Source organism: Numida meleagris, chromosome 22 (assembly GCF_002078875.1).
Source record: "Numida meleagris isolate 19003 breed g44 Domestic line chromosome 22, NumMel1.0, whole genome shotgun sequence".
Lineage (NCBI taxonomy): Eukaryota > Metazoa > Chordata > Aves > Galliformes > Numididae > Numida > Numida meleagris.
Window position 1 is genome coordinate 1,011,624 of NC_034430.1, and position 26,866 is coordinate 1,038,489.

General features: G+C 45.5%; 1 long non-coding RNA gene across 1 annotated transcript in view; it reads left to right on the top strand.

The window, feature by feature from the left end:
- The window catches only part of LOC110387489, a 41,010-nt gene continuing 15,158 nt past the window's right edge, over positions 1,015 to 26,866 (top strand). The window contains exon 1 of the long non-coding RNA XR_002432541.1: positions 1,015 to 1,142. This is a non-coding gene — a long non-coding RNA (uncharacterized LOC110387489). The remainder of the gene's footprint in view (positions 1,143 to 26,866) is intronic.

A 26,866-nucleotide genomic window follows, 5' to 3' on the forward strand; every position in this document is an offset into this window, starting at 1 on the left:
GTACCTTACTGCCATCCTCCAGTTATCATCCTGACAGCCTTCGCCTGGTGACTCAGCATTGCTGTGGTGCTTATGCAAATTACACATTCCTGAGTGTTTACCAGTTTGTTTGCATTGGGCATGACCTTATTTATCAATAAATGTCATTCTTCCAACCCTTGCTCCCATGTTTCTTCTGGTGTTCTCACACAGACATTTTCACTTACGCTCCATTCAGAACTGTTGAAATTGTTCTGTTACAAATTTGGATGTAATCATGAAATTTGGTGTAACTTTTTGGTACAAATGTAAAAGAGCATACCCTACTCTGTGCCTCCCTCCCAGCAGTGAGCAAATGACTTGTCAGTCTTCTTCTGAAACCCCAAAATGTGCCTGTTTGTTTGTCACCAAGACTTCAGAGGAGGAAGGTCAGAGAGACTCAGAGGTTCTAACGTGAGCCCATTGTACAGTCACAGGGAATGTGGGGGTTCAAGCATTGCCTTCCCCAAAAAGCAACCTGAGCAGCCTCTTCTGGAATGAGACTACAACTGGAAGAGGTAGTCTCTCTCCCCTTTCTGAAGGGGGAAGTCTCAGGTTGGTGGGAAATGAGATGCACCAGCACAGCCAAAAAGTGGGTAGGGTACCAGCGTGTACTTCTACACTATCAGCTCCATTGCTTTGACTATCACTAGATAAATACCCCAGTATCAAGAGATAACTTGTGGCTGTGCTTGTTCTTGCAGCAGTGGCCTACTTTGCTTGGCCTGACCTACAGTGTGTGTAAGCTTGGCACACAGTTGCCTGCTGGAATAGGAATGTGTTTTATTTCATGCTTATCTGTCTATCAGATCGCTGCAGTTTTGCACAGGCATTAACAAGGGTGCTGCCGGAGTGCCTCACCTTGAGATAACAAGGCATTAAAAGGGCTGAGCAGGGATGGAGAGCAAATACTGTACAAGGTGAACATTTGCAGAGTATTGGTTCTGGGAGACATGGTGCTGTGTGGGCAAACTTTGCCCTAATGAATCTGGACGTGCCAAGCAGAGCCCAGCACCAACCCTGCCTTGTGTGTGTGTCATTAACCATCCGATTTGGACTTGGTGCTGGGGGAAAACAGATGACTGCAAGAGGAACTTCAGAAGGATTCTTCTCGAGGCTGCCAGGTGAGCAATCAGCACGGCGCGGAGCTCAGTGCTGTGCCAGGTGCTCCCGAGGGGAGACTGCGCTACGCAGGGAGAGCCAGGTTGGTGAGTGCTGAACACCTGATATCTCCTCCTGCAAAAGTGCCAGGCAGAAGTGAGATTTCTCTCTTGTCAGGTGCTGAAGTGTCTGACTGTCACCCTGTTTTCAAGATACTAGGGAGCCAAGCCAGTTTCAGAGCCTGTCTGCAGGTTCAGGTGCAAATTTCTGCAGACATTCGTGTAACATAGCAACAAAAGCATCCTTTCTAAAGTTGCTCTAAGGAGGCAGGGTGTAGAAAAACAGAAGTCTGAAGCTGATAATGCATTCCTCAAAATACAGCTCGGGAAGGTTTGCCTGCTCTCACAGTATCACAGGGTGCCCAGTGCGTGGAGTTGGGGGCAATGAAGAAGGAAGAGAGCAAGAAGCAGATTTCCTTCGTGAGACGCACAATGTCCAGTGTGACTGCTCTAATTGATTGCCATTGCCATCTTTTCAATAAGATGTAGCACTGAGGGGTACGGTTCAGTGGTGATAGGTGGATGGTTGGACTTGATGGTCTTAGAGATCTTTTCCAGTGTTAATGATTCTATGATTCTAACAGCAGGAAACATCTATCCAAAGGAGCTCTCCAGGGCTTGCCAACCTAGAAAGAAGTGGCAGAGACTTCAGCTACTCTCACAGACTGGCTGAGATACCAGAGTCGTTAAGGAAATGCAATCATAACAGTGTTTTATTGTTTTATAGTTCTGTAACTTTGTTCTATTATTACAATTTTATGCTTTCAGGTAAACACATCCTCCAGTCTCTAAATCTCTCCTAGTGATAAAGCTGACATAGATGCACTTTCACGTAATGGAACATTGCACATACGAGGGTGTGGAGGTTCTTAAACCTTGGTACCAGAGGGCTCTTGTAGTCATGTTCTCAGCAGTTCTCTCATGGAAAGCTGAAGAGCAACATGGAACCCCAGATTAGGTTTCTTGGACCCCCTAGGAGCTGGTGTGATAGAGGGGGTGGCTGATACCACTGTGGGATAGGAAAGCTCAGTGTCAAGGGTGAGGAGAACATGTTTGGACACTGGAGTATCTACAGCAGCTTCTGGCATCTATCTCACTACTCCTGATGTATGGAGACATAAATAGACTTTGTCAAAGTCACAGCTTCCTCATCTGAGAGTGAACAGTCCCACTTGGAAATGCCTTTCCTCCTGCCCTCCATTATTGGCTGTAATTCTTCAGTGTTTTGCCTTAATTTCATTTGGGATAATTGTATGAGACCACACTCACTGAAGTAGAACCATCTCTTCTCCATTTGAGGACTAGCAGCAGCTAAAAGCAGCAGTTAAAATGCATAAGAATGTGAGAAAACACCTCAGCAGATTTGATGGTCCATCATGTCAGTGGGATTTGGAGGTAACATTTCCCATGGAGGTGCAGTAGGTTGTTCATCTTAGGAGAAAAAATGAAAGACCACGGTTTCATTCTCAGTGGAGATGAGGATTCTGATCTGTTCAGGGCAGCATGTGAGAGTGGATCCCCAGGGATGGGGATGTGCTGGGAGCAAATCAATGCTGGCAGAACTGGTTCTTTACTCTCCCAATCTTTTACTTCTCCAGAGCAACAAGGGTACGAAGTATCACCACTGGGACAGGAAAAGGATGATAGCAGAAGTAGTCTGAAGTTGCCTGCCATTCCCAAGGGACTTCTCAGGGTTGAAAAGAGAAAGGCTGCTTCAAAGGAAGAGGAAACAGGGAAAATACCCAGCAGGAACCAGGATCTGTGACTCCTGTTGCATGGTTAGGGGCTGACCTGCTGGAATATTAATGGATGACTTCCCAAATAGCCCAAAAATATAAGAGGCTGTTTTTTTTTTTTTTTTCACCTTGTGAAGTGCAAGGCTGTGTTCCTACAGGTGAAAAGCATGCGGGGATTAACGGGACACAGGTTTTAGGGCTTCACATTAAGCTTTGCGATCCCTTGATGCTGGTGGCATTAGGTATTCGGGCAAAGAGAAAAGCAGAATTAATTGCAATTGTCTAAATTTGGGCATGGGAAATTAACTGTGGTCACTCAGAATGGGGGACTCATCTCCCGACTTTGAGACATCTTGAACTAAGGTGACTTAAGAGGAATGAACTGATCCCAGCTCCCTCTGCTGTCAATGCAGAGAGGCGTGTACCTTGGGACAGTCAGCACAGAGGCTCAGATCTCACATGCGCCTTCTGGAGGAGACCATTTCCCTCCAGGTAAACCAGAAGAGATCCAAGAAGCAAAATCTGAGAGTTTCATGTTCTGTATGGTGGTAATAATGCAAAAGGATCGTGTTCTTGTGAGGCAGCCCAGTTCTCTGTGAAGCACGGAGCCGTGGTGTCAGCATCCTTGTGGTTTCCAGGGTCTCCCTTTGCCTGGGATCTTCCAGCACAGGCTGCTGGGCCAGGCTGAGAGTTCAGACCTCATGAAATGATAGCATGTTTTGGTTCAGAGATTTGGAGTGGAAGACAATTTTCTAGCCAGAACTTGACTCCGGTGATTCATTAGCTATGAGGTCAGAAGATGTGAAATGATCTTATCTCTCCTCCTGAGATATAAAGCATCTGGAATGTCACCAACTGATTTGAGTTCACAACCCTCATGATGATGCAGAAAGTTGCTCAGTTTTGTGCTCAAAATCTCCCAGTGATGGAGAATCCACCACGCTCTGAATCTGCTGCAGTGATTCATTAACTGTGCCTCAGCTCCCAGCAGCTGTTGGTTTTGTCTGTCTGCTGTCATCACAGATCTGCTTTTCCTCTGGCTAATTACAGTCTGTAATCAAGTCACTTTTTAGACAGTTAGTCCACTGAGTGAGCACATACTGCATGCTTAAATTCCCCTTGTAACTCCAAACTGGACTCATTCCTCCTAGTTATTTTACATTTTCTGGAATGCCATCACCCCCTAAGAAGCTTAATTCCACTGGTGGGTACAGTGTTCACAATTAAATGTGCAACTAAACAATGGATTTTTTTTCCCTCGCTCAAGTGGAGAATGACCAGTGAGTCCCAGTGCAAAGCACAGATGCAAAGTCTGGCAAGGAGGGAATGATGTCAAGAGTTTTCCAAATATCCGTGTAGCTTTGCATCTGTGGCAATGTGGACCAGCCACAAACTCTCACCCTGTGAATTAGCACTGCTTCACCGATTTCTGCCCTATATGCTATGGGCTAGCAGCTACACTATTCAGTTTTTGAGAGGTATTTATCTTATGTTTATCTATGCAGCACATGAGAGGAACACTGCAGGGTTGGCAAGAGCTGGCCTTTCTCATAAGCATTAAGTGTACGGAATATAAATCAGCCAACAGCTTAAAGAGACTTTGAGAAGGTAAGACAAACAAAAGTGTAATTAGATGAGACCACAGCTAAGATGACATATTTCATGTTACAGGTGGAGAGCCCAATCCCTCAGAAAACATTAACCAAGAGGCTGAGCAATACGAAGTCCCCACGGCTTAGCCATGTGCTAAGGGCAGACCCATTGTGTGCCCCACACCCCTTCCTCCAGAAGACATTAGAAAGACGTTAGGGAGAAGACTCCATAGCATAGTAAATAATGTCCCAGAATAAAGAAAGCAATCCCAGAGGGACCCACTTTCTGAGAAGATATACAGAGGATGGGATGGAGGGAAGTGTAAGCAGACAGGCCTTGGTCTGAGAGAGGTGTAGGGCAAGGCAGGACACTGGATGAGAGGATCATAAAGGCAGGTGGTTGACTCACAGAATGAGAACAGTGTTTGAAACTATGGAATGGGGAAGCATAGTATGTTGTGGGTTTTTTTCCTAAATTTCCAGGAAACAAAGCAAGAACTTTACAAATTTTGGCAAAAAGTACAAGAATGAGATATTTTTTTTCCCCAAAAATATTCAAGTCTGGAGAGAGAGAAAAAATACGTTGTTGAAAGATTTCAAACAGTTTTAGACAAGATCTAATCCCTCAAATATCCTGCTCAGTCATCGCTGTTTCTGCCTCCATGAGTGGGTGCTGCGTGCAATAATCCTCTTATCACAAAGGGCAGTTCTCCTTCCTGCATCCAATTCCATGTGGGATGAAGGGTCACTTCATTCCTCTCCTGTGGCTAAGTGGAAATTCTTGGCTACAGCTGGCCTTTGACTAGTGTCTTTCCCAGTGATGACCTGCATACATCAAGCCTGACTGCTCTACATGTTGGGTTCCATCATGATGGTGTGGGCTTGGGGTATCTGGGGGCATCAATCCAAAACCAACACAATCCAGACCTCAGAGATTACAAAAAAAAGCAGTGTCTTGTCACACAGAATATTTTAGGGATGGCCAGCATGCAAATGAACGTGAAAGGGAGTTCCTTACAGGTGACAGTGACACTGAGGGACATGGTTAGTGGGCATGGTGGGGATAGTTTGATGGTTGGACTTGATGATCTTAGTGGTCTTTTCCAACCTTAATGATTCTATCACTCTATGACAGAATGCAGATAAAAAAGTTTCAGCATGTGTTGCAAAGCCTTTTGTTTCTACTTGAACTCAGCAGAGACCCTGATCTCAGCCTGCTGACTCCTGAATGGAACCAAACTGGCTGGAGCTAAGTAGTTTGGTTGCAAAAACCAACCTGGATATTAATTGGTTGTAGCAGCAAGCTCTGGGCTGTGGCCCCAGGTCCAGTTTAGGTGTGAACGTGGCCTGGGGTATGTTGTAAATGCCAGTGGGGTCCCTCACACCAGCAATAAAAGCCTGAGGGAGTGCACCTAGCCTGTTTGCTACTTGCTCTGTGGATAGGATGATTTGTCTCCTCTGACCTATAGATATAAAAAGCTAATGTGGAATGACATGTCTCCAGGGTCTGCATCCACAGTGGACTGAGCAAGCTGACATGGTCACATTTAGACTCACTGCAAGCTGTCCTGGTCACAGTGAGCGTCACTGTGAACACGAATGTAGCCTTCCCAAAGGGTACCTGGCCTGGTCACTGCTGCCTTTTCCTCCAGAATGATGGAGAAGGTTTGCTGGTGTTCTAGATGACTTCAGCTGCCTATCTCTGCCTTCATGGTCAGGCCTTGGGATTCTTCTGGGTTCAAAGGAAATAGTAAAAAAAATTCTCACACAGACAGAAAAATGAGTTATATCCAAAGAAACCACAGATTGTCTTTGTTCTCAAGAGAGGGAGATTTCATTCCAGGAAGATGTCTGGAGTGGTCCTTTCTCTATCCCACACCAACTTCTTATCCTTCCCGTGGGAACGAAAATCAGTTTATAGAGGTTCTTCCTATGAATGCCATTTAGCCTTTGCAGTCTTATATGGTTAATGGTTGGCCTTTTCTCCTCCCTTTGATGTGCATTTTTTGTCTTTTGGCTCTGGCACACCACTCAATGTTCTTTAGTATATTGGTTCAAAGCACAGCAACACATTTTAGGCGAATGATGAGCATTATTGGGGGGAAAAGTTGAATATTTTTTGTTCTTAGTGTATAAGTGAAAGTGGAATCTGGAGAACATACGGAATATGACAAAATCTGCAATTTGAAAGTCTGTTTTAGTATAAAAATTCTGCTAGAGTGAAGTCTAAGTTCCTTTTATTCAATAAAAATACATATTTTTGAAAAAAAAAAATTACCAAACATTCCATATTGAGGTAAATGAGTCAAACCTGACATTTTACAATAAACGTTTTTCTCTAACTGAAAGATTTTCCATTTCAAGATCTTTGAGAAGCTTGTCTCTTACTTCCTGTAGTTCTTTAATTGTTGTGATACTCTGTAATATAGGTTGTCCAGACATACTCTGGTGCATTAACTCTGGGTTTTAACCTCAACGGAGAGAACAGGACTTAGCACATTCATGCCATCTGTTCCAGTTTCCTTCCATTACCTGGACAGCCCCATCTGTCTGTGGAAAGGACTCTTATATGAAAATACAAGTCTTCAGCTGTAAGGAGAGCTGGTTGCTTGTGCTCCTCTTCTCCCCATGCACAGGGCATCCTGCCATGCCCTGCAGCAAGAAAAACACTTCTCATTGACACCAGCGTGCATTCCTCTGGCTCGCGGTGCTACTCACACCATGGCAGGACTTGGCCCTTCACTGGATACCGCTCTCAGACAGAGAGTTTGGGTTTGTGCGGTGCTTTGTGGAGCCAGGGGTTGGACTCGGTGAGCCCTGTGGGTCCCTTCCAACTCAGGATATTCTATGGTTCTGTGATTCTGACAGCTAACAGCTGATCGCTGGCTGAAGATTGCTTCTTCCAGACCGCATGTCCCTCTCTGCTGCTAGACAGGCTGGCTGGAGAGGGTGACACGGTGACCAGCAGTGCTGGAGCTCTCACTTGCCCATGGCATCTGCCCAAATGAATTCATCAGACTCACACAGCGGCTGCCTTGGGGGAGGCACCTCCGTGCACCCTGCCAGGATCACTGGGACTTCAGACAAAGAGGGTGTTTGGGTAACGTGTCGGTGCCAAATCAGTTCACGATCCGTCTCTCAGTACCAGTAAGCATCTGGAAGAATTGGTTGACAGCCATGGGGATGGTGCTTTCTGGCAGTGTCTGACAGCCTGGCAAGGACAGGGAAAGCTCTGTGCAATGAATAGAGGAGACACACCAGGTTGAAGGCCAGGTCTGTAACAAGGAGCATTGTCTGTGGAGCCTGCTTTAATTGAGCCTTTCTTGCCTCTTGCTGCCCAGCAGCAGGAGCCCCAACAACCAACACATCCCTGATCCAAAGTGGGCAAACGGGTGTTGCATTCCACCCCACTTCCCTGCACAGAAGCACTGCAAGAAAAGTACCTTTGGAGCAAGAAAGGGGCAGGAACAATGCATGTTCCTAATCTGTATCTTTTTATTACTGTTATCTTATCAGCCCCAGAGCTCACAGATAACTGTACCCAACAGCCTGCAGCCACAGCAGACCAGCTGAGTTACAGGCAATGATCTGCTAGTTGAGGAACCAACACAGGAAGGAAAATATAAGACTCCTACCAAAGCCAAAGCACTCATTGCATGTCATCAGACAGGAAGGTGTTTAAGAATCTCATGAATGATCTGAATCACCATCATTCTTTGAAGTCTACCAGTATTCTACAGGAATGGTTACCTTGCGATTGAGCAACAGGTCGAGCATCTGGACCCCAACTTCCACCTCTGCTCTGTCCACATCTGTTTGTCCTCTTCATCAAAGGTGACGGTATTTCCTTGGCCTGTCTACTTTTTTGGCTGTTGATTAGAAGCAACTGGGATTCTTCAGAGAAGAAACTGTTATTGTTGAAAAATGTTTCCCTGTCAGAAAGGATTTCTGAGATCCAGGATGGTGTCTTTGGTAGGGTGTGGAAGGAATTAATCACTCCAGAATAACCCAGTGCTTAGGGCATTTGCAAAATCCGAGACACATCAGGATCAAGTAACAGCTGAGCCTCATTTAAAGCAGGAACTGGAATTTGATCTCCCACATGCCTGGTGAACATCCTAACCACAAGCCTATCCTGGAAAGAACTTGAGTGTGTCCAGAAAATATTTCCAGAAATCTCAGTTATAGTAAATATATATATAAAAACAATCATTAATTGTTTCAGGGCTTTTTATTTTCCCTAAACAAAACTCTTGTTTTCTGTCCCTTTCCTATATGGATTCTTCTTTGTCCTACAGCTCCAGGCACAACATTATCCCTTCAGTCTAGCAATGACCCAGTGCCAAGGATGAAGAAGGAGTGTGATGTGCAGACCAGACAAGGAGCTCTCTCCAATTACAAGGCTGGCCTGGATGTCCTGATTTAAGTACCTAAAGGCTGTCAAATTCTTCTGACAGTGAAAGAGTGCAGGAACTGAGCTATCAGTAAGTTGCTGTTGCTGGAAATGGGAATTGGTGCTGATATTTCACTTGGAAATTCCCAGTTACAAATGGAAGATATGGCTCATAGAGGAGAGTGTTCGAGGGGTTTTCTGGTCCCTCTGACATTGTCTTAGTGCAGGCATCTACTTCTGTAGGTGAGCAGTGGTAAAACAAAGGGATTTTCCTCTCTAACATGGAATAACAAACATGGGAGATGGACGACTGCAGCCCACAGCCAATGAACTATAATATGGCTCACGTAGAGCTCTATTCCTGATAACAGAAGGCTACAGGTATGGTGACTGAACTTTCAATTGTGCAAATAATGCATTGGCTTGCAAATTTCCAGGACACGTTGGGCCAGAAGGGACCTCCTGATAGTTTCAACCATTTAAAAACTGTAGTCTGCCTAGAACTGCACAGCTAGTCTTTATAAACTGTACAGAAGTTTCACTATTAGTCTTCTGAAACCTTTAAATTAAAGTTCTCATGCCCACTGAACAACAATGCGTCATTAATTCAGCCAGTGTGCCCAAACCACACCTAGAGCAAAAACCTGAGTGAACAAATAGGCTTGTAATTGTCCTGAAAGCCAGCACATTCCTGTCTGAATTTCTTGTCTGCACCACTGTGTAATGGAGGAAGCAAATTCCTCAGCTGCTGCCCCTGAAGATAACACTTTGCTCCAGCCACCCACGTCTATGGCCAAACTCTTCCGTCATGAGGAGCCTGAGATGCCTTCTTTCTGAGAAGTGCAGTTCATCTGCCCATGGGAAAAAATGCTATTTTTTTTCTAAAAAAATCTCAGGTTAGGCAGCCAAAAATAGGCCTTGCAGTCATGCATGTTCATCTTATTTAAACCCTGGGTGTTGCTACCCAGAGTTTTCCTGATGATATCATCTGATGGGGTGGTGCACAAACAGGGTCTCCAAAATAGAAAGACTCATATCATAAAGCAAGTTTTGCACAAGATCCTTTGAGATAATGTACTTCCAAAGCAAAATGTCTTCCCATCTCTTACATAACATAAAGCAGCTACTGACAAATCCATTGCAGCAGGCACACTTTGGTATTCACTCACAGAGAAGATTCTGTAGCGAGTACAACATTCTCCGGGACTGTAAAAAGAATCACTCAACTGATGTTAATAAACTGACAGATGAGAAATCAGACAAAATAAGAGTCTGAAGCGCTGCTGCTGAAAATGCTCACAAGGCTGGAATAGCTCTGCACGTTTTGTCGATCTAGTCAGTTAACTGGAAGGAAGAATCTAATTTATGCTGAGGCCCAACGTGATGAATAAGTCATTTCCCCAGATGGGAGAGAGAAGAACTCCTTGAAACACATTGGACAATTCAAAGAGAGTCTTTCAGCTTTGAGTAATAAGAGTGGAGAAAAAAGGGAGGAAAAAAATGTTCAGTTTTGAGAGTAACTTCTCTCCATTGCGGAATTTCTTTTTATCTTTACACTTAGATGCCTGTAAGTCGGGATTGTTTTTTTGCCATCAAGAAAAGTAGATGTACGAAGAGGAAATAGACATGAATTGCTTCATTCAGTGTGAGGCCATTGCATTTTGCATCAGGAGGCACTAATAACTAATATTCTGTGTATACTGCCTGCCAACATGCACATGATGGATCCCAGATAGAGAATCTCTTTGGTGAATCCTTGGAGGCTGTCCACTTGCTTGACACAACACGTTAGAAGGAAACAGCTTTTAACTCTTAGTTCTTGTTCCCCTCAAATAGATGGAAGAGAAAGTAGGATTGCTGGCTTTAAATACCACTGCTCTATATCTGCATCAATACAATGAGACAGTACATGGGCTTTTATAGTTTCAGGGCTGTGAACAACGGTGACCCATACAAAGAAAGACCCATGACAAACACCAAGAATTGGCCTAGGGTATGACTATGGGCATCACCATCCCCCTAAGCACTGCATGATGTCACACATCTTGACTAGACTAGACTACACTCAATTTGCAGACTAGCTTTTTTTAATGTGATTACTGCTGTTTCTGTTTTCCATCATGCCTGGAAATATCACAACAATTAGAAATGCAGTGAGTACCAGAGTATGCATGAATCTTGTTTGTTAAATCAAAGAAAACTTCACCTCTGCGGGGAAGGAAGATGAGTTCTAATTTTAGCTCATCTAATCATTTAGCCTATTTCAAGACACGTAAAGGAGACTCTGTAGAATGCCTTGGACCAAACCTCCCAAAGCATTAATGCACATTTGCTGATGTACAGTCTTCCTGCCACTCCTGTACACCTTGAAGGTTGAGCTTGCTTGCGAGAGAACACCCAGCTCTATGCACAAGCATGGAGTCCTGGTAACATCAGAAGAGCAAAGACATGTTCATTCATGGCCATTCAAAGGTGTTTTCATCAGATCACTAAAAGCTTAATGTTTTATTTTCTCCAAAACAACGTAGCCAGGTCTCTGTGTGGAAGCAAGCTTTACTCTGATCTTGGTGGTGCTCTTCACTCATGGTTCTACAGAAGAGAGGAGGAGCTGCTTGTATATGCATAGTTTATACCCTTCTCCACTGTATTGTCCTTCAGATACATTAGCATTCAATTTATTGATGTGCTATGTAACGTAACATTAGCTTCAGGCATTATCTGTCCTCATTCTATTTGAACAGCCAACCTGATCTTTATATGTTATTTTCTGAACTAAAGGCTCTGGCCTCTTTGCTGTTATATTTGTACGTGTATTGCAATTTGCACTTGAAAGATAAAGCCATTAACCCAAGTCGTGATGATTTCATGATTAACATTGAAGAACTATGGGCAATTCATAACAGCACATTTCACGTTATAGGCATGGGAACAATTTTCCCCATCTCAGAGTTAAACAGTTATATCCAGCACATCAATCTCAATGACTGTTCTTAGCAGTACCAAACAAATCAATATTGACATGAATATTGTTAAGTACTACTACCAGCAATCTCCTTGGATGAGACATCCTTTTCCACTCAAATATAGCATGGCACTTGCTAAAAGGCACAGGCACTTGTACATGGAGCAGATCAGACTCCAAAGGAATGACTTATACTGGAGGTCTCATGTAACTGGTTGTAAATTATGATCATTTTATTAGATTACATGTGATTACATATTAATAAAACAAAAATTGTTGTCAAGAATGAGTAAGAGAAGCCTGCAGATGGATAAAGGAAATTTACAGTTGACTAGGATCCAGTAACTCAACAAGGGAGCTCTGCATTACATACTGCATTACATGATCTACAGTTTCAGAAATTACCAAGGGAAGCTAAAGACAGAACTATTTTCAGGTTCTGAAAGCATCTTCAGAGCCAAAGAACCAAGAAAGCATTATGTATTGAAAAGAACTAGCAGAAAACAAACCAACTTCAAACACACATTGCTCTCCTTGGTTTTTTGTTTGTTTTCAAAGAGATGTCTCAGTGTTCAGGTGTAATTTTTGATCTAATTACTCAAGAGATCCTCCAGGAAAGCCGTTTGCCCAGGACACAGAAGCCAAGAGAAAGTCCCAGAAAAAGCCAAGGAATTCCTGAACCACTTGAGCACTGGGCTGTCTCTTTGTGTGTTTTACAAAAGATGCTAATCTTCAATTCCTCCTACTGTATAAGAAGAATTAATTCAATCCATTCTTAATGCAAACGAACTTCAGGAGGAAGGGACTGCTCATTATCATTGGAACAATGTAGTGGGAATATTTTCACTCCATGCACAGCAAAGATGAGACCAGTACAGAAAAATGGCACTGGCTTCTTCTCTTCCATCAATGTTGTTGGTGAACTCTGAAGAGTAGTTCGCCACTTTCTGAAGCAGACTTTTGTATGTACCCTGTGGACTGCTCTCTGGGCTGCACAGCCTGGATAAGTCAGCACTGCACAGAGGGTAAGCAGACTGTCTGTGGTCTGGGAGAAGACCTCCAGCATCTAGAAATACCTTGGTAGACTGGAATTTAGGAGAGATGTTGCCTCTACTGCTGCCATACAGCCTCTAGAGCTGGTGTCCGTGGTTGGAAAATGGACTGGATGCAGATGGGTGCCAAAAGGAAGACTTTAGGATTGGGGTAACTGCATTCTAGGGAGAGTCCGCAACAGATACCTTTACTACGAAGAGTACTGTAGGGAAACCACTTTTCAACAGAGAAATCATGTCTGATAGTTGAAATAAAAGAAATTCAAAGGGGAATGAGGCAGAAATTTTAATGAGTTGCTGTGCACAGACAATTTAGAAATCCTGGCAGAATGTGGTAAAGGCAGTGAAAAGCCACACAAGTGGAAATATAGGTAATACCGTACATCTCCCAAAAAGAAGGAATGTTTATGAGGAGGAATAAGAAAATCAAATTCTTTAGGGCAACTGGGCAGACACATTAATGGAGACACACATCAGTGTTATGTGTGCCGTATGATCATGCACATCACCATCAAATGCTGGTCATGCAGGGAGGTGAGCATCCTTCCTCCTCCACACAGAGCAGGGGAAGATGTACCACGTAGCTCTGAACAAGTTTGGCTTCCTTTAGGCTCCTCTAATGGCATCCCCTTTGATTTCCCGTTTATTAACAAACGTAACCACTAAATGAGAGGAAGTTACACTCTTCATGTGAGTATAGCTGAGTTTAACTGCCTTCGTCTTGGACACCTGAGAATAAAGAGCCATGGGTGTGAGTGTGGGTGTTTGTGTGCGAGTGAGGTGGGGAAGAAAAGCTGACAATCCTAAAAGTATCCAGCTGGCAGATGAGTGGGTCAATTAACAGTAGCTTTCAATACAGAAAAATGTTTTCTCTGCCACTGGGAGAAAAGCTACAGGGAAAACTTGTCAGAGAGGTGGTATTTAGACCTCCTGCATGGTGCTCGTGTTCACTTGGTCATTCTGGAGTAATCACTGGTTTTAGCCAGCAGACTAGGAAGTAGACACCTAACTCTGGACTTCTGGGTAAAAAAAAATATAGAGAGAGGTTGTTAGTTGAGTCATGGCAGCATTTTTAATCAGCTGCATCATTTTATCTTCACTCTTCCCTTCATCCAGTAAAACATCAGAGAGAATGTAAGGAGTGGGACATATTGCTCCTTGCACCCTGTTGTCCAGCTCTTTCAAGGTGCTTCTTAATGGCTTTCTGACTCCCTTCCTCTCGTGTTCTCCATTGCCCAGTAGCTCATTAGGATTGCTGGAAGGACGCTTCAGAAGAAACCTCCCCTGGTCCAGCAGTTGCTCTCTAGGCTTACAGTGCACTCACCTGTAAGTCACCACAGATTTTCAGTGCATAATAAGGGAAAGACAATAATTTATTATCAGAACAATTCCTTTTGTCTGCACACCGTCATTATTTTCCGGCAGTATTTATAACTTAAGAAGGTTTGCTCTGTGTTTTTTGTTGTAACAGTATGTACATCAAAAATATAAACAGGCTGTGGGATAAAAGGAGAGAGATGCATGAGCACAACAGCGACTGATGAAGAATGGTTTTGAAACTGGTGGAGCCGGTGGAGGGAGGCATGGCAGCGGCTCCTGTCCACTAAATACCACCGCTCTAAAGCATCCCTGTGTGCTCAAAGGAGACTGCCATGCTATAGACAAGACACTGTTCTCATTCTCATTTTCATGAGAGCAGTTTTTCTAGCTGTTAAGCCTCATGCTTTCTAGCCCAGGGTTCCTGACCCTATTTGGAGACCACAGTCCCGTAAAGGGGAATTTCTTTCCTCTTCTGAGCAAGCAGAGAGCCAGCAGAGCCTGGTCCCAAGCTCCCTTCCTGCTACAGTCACAGAGGCTTGAGAAGCTGTGGAGGAGAGGCTGGAGCAGGGTGAACCCTGGCACTTCCTATAAGGTGTGTAGGCACTTGGGGGCTGCTGTCTGGGCCGGGCTGGCTGGCCTCCAGGCTGAAGCTGGCTTCTTGAGGCACCTCTCTCCGAGCTGCCAAGTAAAATCTTCACGAGCTGCAGGGATGTGAGTTCAGGAGCGAGCCTAGTCTGCAAGAATAACTCCTCAGGGAGCTGAGTTTGGGATCTCCAGGCCTGCTGCCCATCTGTTAGATAGGGACAACTCCCCCCGACGAGCAAGCAGGGACAGCTCCTGGGAGCAGAGGCATGTGGGGCTCCGGGTACACGTGTTACTACAGTAGCACCAAGCGGTCCAGCTCAGCATCTTGCAGCAGTCTGATAATTGTGCCCATCAGCCAGGAAGTTGCTGGAAGCAGCACAATTACCCAGGTATGCTGGCTGCTGTAGCCAGGAGGTAAGGCGCAGTAGCATTAGTTCAGTGAGAAGGTATGATTAAGTCACCCAGCTTTATGAGAAATGAATACAGCCACGAGGAGTGAGTCATGACAGCAAATGAAATGCATCTGAACCGATTGAATGAGAGACAGTAAGTCAGCCTCTGGAGCCCAGATCTCTGGCAAGGTATTTCCTGAGGGAATGGTGAACTGGAGCTTGAATACCAAGATAAAGCACAGCCACAAGAGATCAATAGATTTGAGGAAAAATCTGAGGTCAGCAATGATGTTTATAACCCCAGACACCACTGGCTCTGAAACCGGTGTTTCATAGTCTGTTGGACACCTGGCAGGGGTGGCTGAGCAATGGCTTAAAGCTCCAACTTCTCCAGCTTCATGCACTGAAGAGACGTTGTACTCTGCTCTAGGCTGCATGATTCCGCTGCACTGCCATTGTTTCTGTGGTCATGGCTACAATGGTTAACCTGCTGAGGAGCCTTCACTAGAGGTGTGGCCAGTTTCCATCCCTAATGCAGGAGTCTCAGCCTTCTCAGCACAAGGGTTAAAGTGCTGGGCAGGCAGCATTTGGCTTTCCCTGTCAATTTGGGTTTTAGCGGTGGCGAATTTGGTGTGTGTTCACAATCCTGTGGTTATGAGTAACTGCGGAGGATCCTGTGGGCAACATGCTGGGAATCCTTTACTTAACGCTGAGCCAAAATTAGGAGGCGTTTCTCCATGATGGCCTCGTTCAGCCAGAAGGGATGGGATCACCTGCGGCAATCTGTGTTTCTTCGTATTGGAAGATCAGTCACTTTCTGTGTGTGCAAAAGCTAGGTGTTTCTGGCAGTGGTCGATCACTCTTACTGTTCATTTATTTCCTGTGTTTCCTAGCTTTGGTTTTTGATTCTAGCCAATGGCAATTTGAACTGCACATTCATCTGCTGTGACGCGTCACCACCCACACCAACCAACATCTTACAAAGGCTTTAAAACGTTCTGGGGTTTTCTGGCAGCCCAAGCTCCTCACATGGAAGATGTCTCTGGGAAGTGCCTCGCAGTTACATAAAGAATAACTCTTTGCAATGTCTTTTGAAAATCTCCCCCAGCAGAGCTGATTTGAAACAACTGATGTCTGCAGTTTCAAAGGCCCATGATACAGGACCTTAATAGCCTTGGGATCCTTCCAGCATTGTTGGGCAACTGATTCAGCACAACCTCACAGAAACTAGGGTATGCTTCTGTGTGAGTATCTTGGCATGAGAATCAGATTCTTGGCTCCACCACACCACTGGCAGATGCAATCCCTGCTGCAGCTCAGGGGGCCACGGGGGCACAGTGCAGAGGCACTATCCTACACGAAACACGTGCCAAAGGCCTGAAGGTCAAATGAACTTGTAAAGCAGAGTGTGTATAATAGCAGAAGGAAAGAGCTTTATGGGGAAAAAAGAAAAAAAAAAAAAAGGAAGAAAAAAATATAAATGCTAGGAGTCCACTGAAAACACGCTCGGTAGCATCAAAGGAACCTGAGGTTGTTCCCTCTTTTGTTGATATTACTTCTCCTAGAATGATCTCATAACAGTTTGACAAATAAAAGCCTCGCTGCTGGAGAACTGACCATCTGCCTGCCCCTCCCTGCCCTCCCGCTCGCTCTGTTTTTCCATTAGCCCCGGTGCCTTCGGGGCCTCCTAAAAAGAGAGGCAAATAAGTTATGTAACCACACATGCTGCACACTCAATGGGGCACGCTCAGCAGAATCGTTTGGTGGCTCCAAAGAGATTCCCATGGTGAGCCAGCCTGGTGACTACATGGGAAGCACTCAATTTGTAGGCACATTGATGCTACCTACCCCTCCTGTTCCATTTCCCTCTGGGTCTCAGTGTGCTTTATAAGAGGTGAGGCAGCAGGAATATCCCTGTTTTAAGGCACTGAGATGGAGGCAGCAACTGGTGTGAAGTCATCTGGCTGAGGAAACCTCAGCAGGACCTGGGAGTGGGTCTGATAACAGGAGCTGAGGTTGTTGGGGTTACCCCACGGAGCAGCTCAAAGGAACAGAGCCCTCCTTACGCCATTCTTGTGGCTGCGTGTGGTTAAGGAGAGAGTGTTCATGGTTTGCCCTTTGCTCTGGGGGAAGGAGGGGAAGCTTCCTTCTTCCTGCAGAAGTGCTTGTATCCCCTTTCCAGAAAGACTGCTGGCAAAGGGGCAAATCCTCTTCTCTTGCATGCATGCAGTGTGAAGATGAGCTCAGTGGAGACAGCCTCCCTTCCTCTCGTGTACCTGGGATCATTTCTGCAGGAAGGCACCCAGATGTCACAGTGTCTGGTCTCCTCAGCCTGGTGCTCACGTCCAGGGCCTGAGCTGTGAACAGAAGTTGTCAGCGTCACCTTTGGCAAAAAACACAGAGACCATAAAACCACGTGGTGATTATTGTACAAAGAGTCCCTCACATTTTTGGGAACTGACAACGAGGTCTTAAGGACCCAGCGGGAGTTTCTCTGCTTTTCTACAAAGTCGTGTTTCTTTCATTCTTCTGCTTATATCTTAGTCTGCCTACCTTGTGAACGTCCGGCCCCTCTCTTGCTTATCATGGCAAACCACATGTAAAAGGGGAATAAAGTCAAGATGGTGGAGGACAGCTTTCAGAGCTCCTCCCAGCTGGGCTGAGACCCCCACCTTGCAAACTCCCCTTCCTCAGACCCCATCCCACGATGGACATGTCAATGAGACGGGTTGTATAACCTTACCTACACTAATTTACCTTCCCTGGAATTTGTATAACCTTACCCAACCTAATTTCCCCTTACCTACCCTAATTTACCTCCTCTCCTCCCAGGAATACTGATTAGTCATTGTTTGCTTAGAATACATGTGATTGTAGATTATATGTGCAGTAGCTTGCTCAGAATACACTTCATAAATTTTTTCGGTGCACCTGACCTGTGTCACTGAAGTCACTGTCTTCTCGCCTAACAAAACAAACCAGGGAATGGGGTGGGACAGGGAGAATGCAGACAAACTGACCCAGGGTGAGCCCCAGCCATGGGGGAGGGCAGCAGATACCAGGGGTGTAACCTCCCCCAGGAGCAACTTCTTGATTGTGGCCTATTTCTGTAGTGGATAACGTTTGTAGAGAAAAGAATATGGGATGAGACCTTCGTAGGTGGTGCCAGCTGATCTTCCCTGGAGCTCCATACACAGAGAAATTATCAATTAGGATGCTATTTTCTGTCTCAGTATTACTCCAGGAATGGAGCACTCCCAGGGCGCTTGGCCTAGATTTCGCTCTGCACCTTCAGTTCCCAGCAGGCAACGTATTGAGGTCTCCTCTGAAGGTGTGATGATGTGCCAGGGTCCTCAGCGAGCCTTTGTGAAAAAGCACAATGACTGGAGGGTCCCCTCTGATGAAGCTGCTGCAGTACAAAGCGGGGCAGTTCAGCAAGAGGCCGGGATTTTAAGAGCACCAAGCAGAGCCCTTCAGAACGAGCTCCGTACAAAAGCACCTCTCAGAAGCTGGTAGAGAATAACCTCTTTTCTTTCTTTTCTTCAACAGCATTTCAAAGAGATCTCTATTCTTGTTCCAGACTGAAAACCACATACAGAGGATCCCATCTCTGTTAAATTCTGGGGGTCTTCAGAGTCTTGGTAAGCCCCTGGGTACATGACAGACTTCACTCTCCCCAGATTTTCTGGCCTTCCCCTATCTCCCTTGCCTTCTCCTGCCCAGACATCCCGGCGTTTGCCGGTGGAGGTTTGCTTCCATCCGACACTGCCCTCTCATGGAACAGCAGAGATTTGTCACTCCTGAATTTCCGTCCCTCCCTGCGAAATGGTTGTAGGGTTGGTGGAGGGAATGCCCTATGGAGGTCGTTTTAGGAGGAGAAGATGTTCTTGCCCAGATCTTCTCATGAGAGGTGATCTCTGCAGCTGGAGGACAAGGCTCTGCTGCAGTTCCTTCCTTATTTGTTCTCAGAACAACGGGAACAGGATAACCGGGATCACAAGGGTGGCAATTACAACTGATATGTGCCTAGGGTTGATAAAAGAGGAGAACTTTTTGAAAGGTTGAAACTCTTGAGGAGAAAGGGACATGTCCTGGAAAACAAGAGGTGAAGCCTAGCAGGGTTGTTGTCCAAACGCAAGGCTGGGAGCTGCTGGGAACTGCAGATATGATAGCTCCTCTGTCCTTGGCAAGATTACTTATGACCACATAACATGGGCAGATCCAATAGGGAAGATGATGGCATATAACAGCTGAGCAGGAGGTTGGTCTGGAAACCCCCTTAGGTCCCTTCCCTCTTGAATTATTCTCTGACCCAAAGAGTTGTATTGGTTGCAAATGAAGTACACCTGGAACACAGGTTGCACCCATGCTGGCCTCCCACGGCTGCTATTGAAGCAATTTCCTGTGAACAGTGTTTTCCTTGTCCACTGTTTGAGAAAGTGGAGGGCTCTGCCGTGATGTGGAAATAATGACGGGGGACAGGTGGTAGTTGTGGTGTTTGGGGACAGCAGGAGCAGGTGCTGTGAGAGGGACAATAGGTGGAAGCAGGTTGACTTGCTGGTTCCAGCTGATGAACGGGTTGGTCTTGGGCAGACTGGTTCCTTTTGCTAAGGCAAGACAGAGGAGAGCTAGCAGAGGAAAGAGGAGAAAATGAGTTTCCTTCTACCTGATGCATTTCAGCACTTTCCATTTGAAAGAGAAGTGTTCAAGAAGCTCAAGTTCCCTAGAAACTCTTAGAGCCCACAGCAAAGCAGCTTCTGCTTTCAAAGCCAGCGGCTCCAGTCACTGCCTTGGCAGTGCTTGCAACTTTACATGCTGTAGGGAGAGGAGTATCAGCTGCTCAGAAGAGAGGTTTTATTAAGGCTTTCAGGCTGGGCGTCTTTGACAGCCTCCTCCCGCTGGGGCTAGTATTTTTTATTGATGTAATGGGAAAGCTTTTTCCCCTCAGATGTCTATTTAATGCCTCCTGTCTCATTCTATCATGGAGTCAGAGAAATGAGGGATGGAAAACACCTATGAGGTCATGGGGCCCCTGCCTGTTCTCACCGGTACTGAATCAAGACAGGCAGCTCCATTATATTCCCGTCGCACTTCATGCAGCAGCCCCGAGTCCCGTGCATGAAGTCAAAGAAAACAGTTAATTTAGACACAAGCCAAAATATGTTCCTTGAACACCTCCAGGGTCGGTGACTCCACCACCTCCCTGGGCAGCCCATTCCAGCACCTGACCACTCCTTCAGGGAAGAAGTATTTCCTAACATCCAACCTGAACCTCCCCTGGTGCAACTTGAGGCCATTCCCTGAAGTCCTATCGCTGTTACATGGGAGAAGAGGTTGACCTCCACCTCGACACAACCTCCCTTCAGGTATTTGTAGAGAATGATAAGGTCTCCCTGGGCAGCTTTGGGAGACCTCATTGTGGCCTTCCAGTACTCAAAGGCAGCTTATAAACAGGAGGAGAGCAACTTTGTCCATGATCTGATAGTGATAGGACAAGGGGGAATGACCTTAAGTTAAAAAAGAGGAGATTCAGGTTAGATGTTAGGAAGAAATTTTTTACTCAGGAGGTGGTGAGGCGCTGGAACGAGTTGCCCAGAGATGTTGTGGGTGTCTCATCTATGGAGGCATTCAATGCCAGGTCGGATGGAATCCTGGGCAGCATGATCTGGTGACTGGCAACTCTACCCATGGCAGGGGGTTGGAACTAGATGATCTTTAAGATCTCTTCCAACCTAAGCCATTCTATTATTCTATAATAAGGTTATCTAGAATGCTTTTTTTCTGCTCATTCTTGGGGCATAACAGGGTAGCAGATGGCTCTTTCTTTACTGTCTGTGATTTTTGCTCCCTATAAAATGGTGAAACTCTTGGGTACTGTCTTATCATGCACTGATACACATCAGGAGATAAGTGCCCTGAAATAAGTGGAAGCACAGCAGTGCCAGGAGGAGTGTGGGAAATGTGATGACCACAGCACCAAAGCATGGTAGATGCAAGCAGAGCAGACATGCTTGTTCCCAACTCATTGAAAATACCTTCAGAATCCACATGAGCCTTCTGGAAGTATATCCACCTCTATTCCACAAAGGAACACCTCAATGCTGATGAAGTCGTGAGCACTTCTTTCAGCATTTGGAGAGAAATAAATAAAAGCTTAAAAACCCTTTATAACTCTGTTCCTGAATTTTCTTTCCCATTTGCCCAGTGCATAGAGTCAAGACAGGGTAATAACCACAGCTCTGCAATGTAAGTACATGGAGAATGATATAACTCTGTGTTTTGGTCTAAATCTATGATTATAAACATACAGGTATGTACATGACTAGTGCCAGGAGACTTAATCCAAGTCACCTCTCCCACTCTAAGGGGAATAAAGACCTGGAGGGCCCATCTTTAAAGGCAGAGCCCTCAAAGATGTGTTTCAAACAACGCCTGTTGCTTGGAACTCCACCTCCACACCCAGGTCTTGGAGCACTGCTAAAAACTACAAACACAAGTGGAACCCAGTTCAAAAACAAATGATTTCTGTGCATGTTGTCCCACGCCTCTGGGCTAGTTTCTGTATTTCTCTTTCATCTGGGATTCTCTCAAGGTCTGAAAGAATTTAATTTTCAATTTTCCACGGGAGAAGCTGGTGCATGTGAAGTGCATACCCTCCATGGGCTGCTTGGCCACCTTCTGCATCTCATGGGATAGCCTGGTGTTGTGGGAGATTGGGTAGGAACCATGGAGGTGGCACACCGAGCTACAGAATTGGGTAATTTCACAGATGGGTTCGAAGGTGAGGTTGTAAAGGAAACCTTTGGCCAAGCCAAGATCAGGACCCAGAGTCCTATCTCGCAGGACTGGGTCTGGACAGTAACATGCTTCACACGCTGTTATAAACTCTTTCTTGGGGTAGACATTCAAAGATGACAAATCGAAGCTTAGTAAAGGTGAGCTCTAAATGGGCCCTGTCCTAGCTGCTGAGTGCAGACAAAGAAGAATCATGATGAGAGATATTAAGGAGAGAATAAATCAACGCATCGTTTGCAGTCTCCTCTGTATCCTCAAAAGATCCCTCTGGTCAACTCAGAGGAAGACTATGAGTGAACACTTAGGACCAAACCACTGATGACCAGTCTAAATTGCCCCGTTTGCTCTCCTCTTGCATCCAACCAAGATCTTTGCCCCTCTCCATCCTCTCCCCTCCCAGTTGGTAAACTCAGTGCTTGCTCCCTTTGCACTCAATAACAGCGATTCTCCTCAAGGACTGCCCAAGAACCTTAGCAAGTCTCCCATTCTGCTCTGCCTCTGCCTGTGCTCGTCTCTGCTGGCTCTAGCAGGAGCCTGACTGAGAGCCTGGGTGATGCAACACCCCACCAGGGCTGGACTCTGCACCATGTGCTCCTGAGATAATGCTTTCAGCAGACCCCAGCATAACTTTGGATGCCAAACATGTGAATGAGTAACTAAAAATACTAGTATACTCAAATGTGAGATAACTTCAGATGGCATATCCAACTGGTGTATTTAAAATCTGAAGCCAACGTTGCTGAAAGATGCACATTTGCCATCAGGAGAGAAGGGTGTGGAGTCTGCTGCCTGAACTCCCACTGAACATAGGAACAGCAAGAAACACTTCAAAATGTCTTTCTAAGGAGAGTTCTGCCTCCCTCTATGCAGATGAAGCTCCTTATTTCCCAAGGCTTGTCCTGAAGCACGTACACGCTGAATGTTGTTTTCCATGTGTGAATTACATTTATCTTCCAGTTTATATATATTTCTGCAGGAAACAGAAGTAAAATGTTGTTTAAAGAGCTCACCAAATAACCATCCACCACCTGAAAGCACAGATACGAAAATGTACTTTCCACACATGCAGGCATATGTTCTGCCTCGCATAGATCACAACATAAGCATTGGCACGTGGACTTTGCTGAAGACTCAGTGCACTCCTGAGCAGACACTTGTGACAAATCGATGCACCAAAGCATAGTTACACTCCAAATGTGGTCACTTGTGCAGAGACGCATCTTTTTCATCTGTGTCATTTGCTGGGACAGGAGTTTTCTTGATGCTAGGATGACAGGTTTTCATGGTTTCAAATACTCAGCAATATTAGCAGTGGTGAGTGAGGGCTGTCCACGGCACTCCACGTGCCTGCTGGCATTGTCACCAGGCCCAGGCCCATGGTGACACCACGGCATGCACCTTGCAGAGCCTGGCATCTCCTTGCGTCAGAACTTCTCAAACAACAACCAGTCTTTACAATCACAGAATCATGTAATTATTAAGGTTGGAAAAGACCACAAAGATCCCCAAGTCCAACCCCAACACATCCCCCGCCGTGCCCGCTGACCATGTCCCTCGGTGCCACATCTCCACAGTTCTGGAACACCTCCAGAGGTGGTGACTCCACCACATTCCTGGGCAGCCTGTGCCAATGCACCATTACTCTTTCAGAGAATACATGTTTCCTAATATCCACCCTGACCCACCCTTAGTGCAGCTTAAGGCCGTTACCTCTCATTTCCTAAAAACACGGTCCTACAGCACTAATGTGGAATTGGTGTAGACACCTCACTTCCCATGGATTGCACAGAGCGTTTGGGTGCCTGTGGGGAGTGCTGAGGGGTCTGTGTGACTCGGTGTCTGAAACCAAGATGTCCAAATCTTGCTCTAAACTCATTTGGGAGCTTCCTATGAGCTGCTGGGATTGAACATGTCAGCATACCTTAGGGCAGGTTGGACAAATCACGATGTTGTTATTCCTTCTTTGCACAACGAGGGGTGGAGAGCTGCTGCTCTCAGTTCCATTGCACCTTTCCTGACGCACTGGTGATGTTCAGTGCTGCTATGCTAAGGCTCATATTTGGATATCAGATCTCCCTCTGAGTGTCCCTGCTGGGATCTCAGTTTCAGGTGCTTCAGGTTACTCAACAATTTCCTCATCCCTTCAGAGAGAGAAATGTAGATCAATTCCACGATGAACAATGCCATTCTAAAATGAAACATTAAAATATTTAACTGACAAATGTTGGGCAAATTATTTAAGTATTTTAGAAGCCATTCCATCAAGTTAGGTCTCAGGGTCTGTGTGTGCACAGCCTCTACGTGCTGTTCTCTGCAGGTTCAAAGTAATGCTGTCACAACTTTCCTAAAGATAATTTTTTTAGTCACTAAGGGACAACGTAAATCTTTTAAACCTCGGCAGCATTTAGATTAAAAAAAAAAAAAAAGCAGAAATCTCTTTGGTGTTTTGTCCAAGGGACTTTGAAAACTCATTATAAGTCACTGTCTTCGGTGCAACTGGAATTTCCATTGGTTCTGGACTTGGTACAGGAGCCAGAAGCTCATCCTCATTGTTGGAGGTTATCCCTGCAGAAGAACCCTCCTGTGACAACCCAGCAAATATCAGTATGGTGGTAGTATCCCTTTGCCTTGAGGGGAGATGACACTAGATAGTGCCTTCTTTCCATGTCTTCTGCACAGAGCTCTCTCATTTATTCTATCCCAGCCCATGGCAAGAGGTGCTACATGTAGACCTATTCCCTACTGAGCAACGTTTACTGGGTGGTGAGCTACAGCGTGTTTAAATTCTTTGAACTAGGTTCTCAGATAAATAATCTTTCTTGAGTCCTGATAAATACGAGAAAAAATGAAGGAAGTAATTTAATATCTTTTCTATGTCTATGGAGTTCAAAGGTGTTTTTTTTCACGGTAGCTAAAAAGTATCGCTCAATTTTCTTTGCATTGCCATGAACCAAGAACAGGAACCCCCAAGGTGATCCCAGGTTTATCAGTTAGAAGCCTTCTGACTCCACCTACTTTTTTGGGCTGAACAGCTGAAGACACTGAACTAACTTAAAATGAACAAATTCACATAGTGGAAGCAACACATTGCAAACATTTGATTTTTTGGAGATTTGATTTTTTACCTTTCTTTGCTGAGAACAAATGCCGTTTGTTTTACCTGACATAAGAAATGTTCTCCCAGGTGACCCATTTAGCCCAAGATTCTGTCCCTAGCAGTGGTGGTACTGGGTGGGGTGCACGTGAGAGTGGCTGTTTTTTGCATTTCATACTCTCCCACGTTTGCATTTCATACCTTGCATTGACTACTGTTGAATTACGCAGAAGGTGAGACATTCCTGACTAGACCCATGTATTTATGGACCTGCCACCTATGGATTTGCCTAATCCTTTTCTGAACCTGCTGATGCTGCCTCCATAGATTTCATGACAGCAAACAGCAATTGGTAGGTTCCTACCAGGTCAAGAAGTGATTTCTGTTCTCTCTTTCAAAACCAATATCTGGCAAGTTTCATTGACTGCCCAGTCTCCTGCTCACCACCATGTTCTAGCACTGAGGTGCAGTTTCGATGGGTTTCGATCCAGTTTAGGTAATGAGTTAGTTATAACATTCAGCTCATTCACTTCCTTCATGACTTTGGTAACCTTGCCCACATCCCTTTTTTTTTCCCTCCAGAAAAGGTCATGACCTTTTCAAACTCTACTTCCAAGGCAGCTTTTCCATCCCTTTGAGTATTACCATTCTCTCTGTCTCGGAGCCAGTCGCTCTGTGTTCAACCAGGACAAGCACCCCATTATGAAATGTATGGAGATCCAAGGCCAAAAAGGTCATTCCTCTGATACAAAGGGGAAGCTCTCCAAGATGGAGTGCCTCTCTTCTCTCTGGGATTTTGACAATTTGACCTTGTACTGCATATATGAGCATTGCTCACTCAGGTCTGCATTGCTCTGCACTTACAGAGATGATCTATTTCCTTCTGTTGCGCATACACGAAAGCATTAGAAGTTCTTAGTACCAAAGATGCCCCAGATGCTCTCCTAGCTGACATTCAAATGAGACCTGGTCTACGCTGTCAGCATCCCTTGCTTTTCAACACTTTTTGGCAGATGGTTCTGGCCCCAGAAGGCCTCTGATGTCCCTGGGGAGCTCATCAGCTCATCACTGTCCAACAAGAGCTGTCAGCAGTGACCACCCCCAGCAAACCACTGAGCGTGCCAAGAGCTGTGCTCCCCAGTGCTGCAATGAGTCACAGCTGGACGTGTCACGCACCAGCTGATGGCAAGGAAGAGAGGGACACTGTCGGCACTAGGTGGATGCAGGGAGAATTTAAAGGAAAACTGAACAATTCTTTGCAAGGATTAAACATCCTCTGCAAACACTGCATAGTGATTTCCAGCAACCACAAACTGTGCAGGGTCCTGTTGGAGTCACCAGCTTGTCAGGACCCTGAGGGTACCACTAAACCTCAATGGCTTTGACCAGCCTCACCTGTGGTCCCTCTGCATACCCCTGGCCCCAAGTCCAGGAGGACTTCAGCTCAGATATGGATTCTTAGTCCAGATCTGAGCTACACTGTAGGAGTGGTGGGTGCCCCGTCCTTGGAGATGTGCAAGGTCAGGCTGGAGGGGACTCTGAGCACCTGGTAGAGCTGTGGGTGTCCCTGTTCATTGCAGGGGAGTTGGTCTAGATGACCTTTAAAGGTCCCTTCCAACTCAAAGGATTCTGTGATTCTTTATGGCTGAAAAAGACTTTGAAAAAAAGGGTTGAATGGAGCTTAGTCCTCCGCGCAGATATTTCTCTCTGTCAGAGACACCTTTAATCTGTCATTCTTGGGTTTAAACTGTTCCTTATAGCTACCTG